This window comes from Pongo pygmaeus, chromosome 1 (assembly GCF_028885625.2).
Source record: "Pongo pygmaeus isolate AG05252 chromosome 1, NHGRI_mPonPyg2-v2.0_pri, whole genome shotgun sequence".
NCBI lineage: Eukaryota > Metazoa > Chordata > Mammalia > Primates > Hominidae > Pongo > Pongo pygmaeus.
The window spans coordinates 98,010,847-98,013,613 of NC_072373.2; the positions used below are offsets into that span (position 1 = coordinate 98,010,847).

The 2,767-nt window shown below is 42.2% G+C and overlaps 1 pseudogene; it reads right to left on the reverse strand.

Annotated features, from left to right (window-relative positions):
• Positions 1 to 1,471: 1,471 nt before the first annotated feature.
• Positions 1,472 to 1,875, reverse strand: LOC129040289 (high mobility group nucleosome-binding domain-containing protein 3-like; annotated as a pseudogene).
• Positions 1,876 to 2,767: the final 892 nt, after the last annotated feature.

Sequence of the window (2,767 nt, forward strand, 5' to 3'; positions counted from 1 at the left end):
AGACATAATCAAGCTCATAGCAAATAAGAAAATGGAGTTTCTTTAGTGTTGTCAAAAGTTATGCAGTTAGAAAGAAAGAGGCAGAGATAGGACTAAACCCAGGTCCTTGGACTCTCAACTCAGTGTCAGGTCAAACCTCACAGACAAGAAAGGGCACCAGAATGTATGAAGATCCATCCAAAGGGGCTGGGGAGGAAGTCATAGAAAGTGGTCCTTCCACTTCTCACCTCCAGCCTTAACAGGAAGTCTGGCCATGAAAATATGGAGAAGACACCATCTCAGCATCCATGTTCCTAGGACCTTGCAAGAATAGGAAGGTTATGAGTGACCGTTCCTTTCAACAGTTAGGGTTTTGCAGATGTGCCTATGACTCAAGAAGGATGTTCTCTCCAAGTAGTTCAGAGCCCAGAGGCCTAAGAGAGGGGCCCTAAACCCCTGTGACCACAAGGCATTCATGTAACATTCAAGGCAACTAGGCTGCTCCATCTCAGGCCCACCCCCTCCATCTCCTGTAGGGACTTACTGGCCATCCTTGACTTTTAAAGTTTGCACATAGAGGCTTCTTTCAAAAAATGTGCGTGTTATTTCAGACAAGAGGGAAAATTTGTGGAAAATACAGAGACTTGATGGGAATGAAGTATGTTTACACATTCTGAGACAGACTCTATTTTGTTCAAAGGAGAGAGTAATCATCCTTCCAAATCATATCAAACACATTAAAATGTACACACAGACCACTTAAATACAATTTTTGCTGACAAGTTTTTGAAAAAAATTTTATAGTTTTGTTTTTGGAATTAGGACACAAGTTGGACATTTGCCTCATTTTAGCTATGACTTCTTTGCAACTACACAGCACATTTTTGAAAAAATATATATATTAAAATTGCTTAACAAGTAAGAATTTTTTCTTAATACTAAATTTAACAATAAATGAGATTCACAAAGCTTTATATCTAGACATTTAAATTTAAATGTTTATAGATTTCCATTGCACATTTATTTTGGAGCTGACACACAGGTATACCTACGGAAAGACATCTATATTTTAAATATTTTAAACCTCAAATTGTCAGCAGGTGGCCATAACTATCCATGTTTTATTAAAATCACATAAAACCTAGGTACAAAACACCACTGATTATTGCTCTAGAAAAACTGCATGAAAAACTCAAATCTGCACAGTAAAAACACCACAGTACACACAGGACTAAATTTTAAAGCAAGTGCATGGAATGCTGAATCAATCTTACACACAGCTTCCAATATTAAACTGATATTTATTTTACTTGAGGATGATGGAAATGTCCAAAAAGCATGATTATGGGAGGGTAAAATGTCCACCCTTACATATTTTTGTATGCCAACTAGTAGAGTCCTAAAAAATTAGCATTTAGAAGATACTTAGTAAAAACAGCTTTTAAAAGTTGACCTAAGAGATATATAAAATTAACCTGTTTTTCATGACAATTTATTCTCCCTGGTTATCTACAGATTCAGTTTTCTGTGCCTCTTATCTTTAGTTTCATCATTTTCAGATGGTGTAGTACCTTCTTTTCCAGCTTCCTACTTTTCCTTTCTTCTCTTTAGCACCTCTGCTAACCTTTGCTCCAGGTTCTTTCTTAGCAAATGTTCTTCTTGGTTTGGGTCCAGGTTTTGGTGGAGGAGGTTTTGCTGACAATCTGGGAGACCATCTTGTGGGCTCCTGTTTAGTTACTTTGGAGCCATCTTTGCCTCTATATTCTCTGGAGACTTTCTATTCTGCATAGTGGCTATGTAGGTGCAGCAAAAGGTAAAGCAATGGGCTGGAACTGCTGGCGCCGCCTCTGGATGCTGCCTCTGCTGCTGCAGCTGTTCATGCACAGGGCATGGCATAGCCCCTATCTATTTATTTTTGATTCAAATATTTTTGTTGGCTCTTGCAGAGCTCATAAGTCCCAGTCACATTGGATTGGTCATAGTGTGTAAAATGGCCCTGTCCTCAGGGACACTCAGGGCTGAAGCCTCGCTTCAAAGGCCCAGAAAACCTCTTTCACCAGGTAGCTTCCCAGTCTGCATAGATGGCAAGTATACTGTGCTGCTGTTCCCTGGTGGCAGTTATGACTAATACCTGTAAAGGAGCTCCGGTAGTAAATGTGATTTTGCTGGAAGAGGAAGGAAGGTGGCATCAGACGTCGCAACAGGCTCAGTGGTGTGGTCTTGGGCACAGCAGCACCCAGAGTAAGTGGCCCTGAACCCTCAGTAGTGAAGCTACCAGTAGTGAGAGCAGTCCCAGGCTGCTCTGAGCCTTGAGGCTGAGTGTGTGTGTGTGTGTGTGCGTGTGCATGAGTGTGTGTGTGTTTAAGGAGTGCCCTTCATGGAGCCACTCCTACTGGCAACTGTCTTCCAGCAACTATACATCTACATCATTTCCAGGGCCTTGGCACACTGTGTGAGGATGTCCTGATTATCCCACCTGGGAAAGCACATTTCTGGAGCAGTCCCTACAGAGAGGCAGGGAGGTCAACATCCTGTGGCTCTCCCTTCTCAAGGCAGAAAGTGATGGCCTGTGCACTTCTCCTAGGAGCCCTGAGACCAAGGCTATAGCCTGCTGTTGTCCTGGTCACTCACAGAAGGCTGTGGATTCAACTCCCAGGACTGATGTAGGCCACCCACTCAGTTCTGTGTGGCACATCCTCAGTGTTCCCCATTTATACATGAGCTACAAGTAATTAATAAATGATGATTCCCTTGGCCACATCTTTAGAAAGTAAGCAGGGTTCCGGCT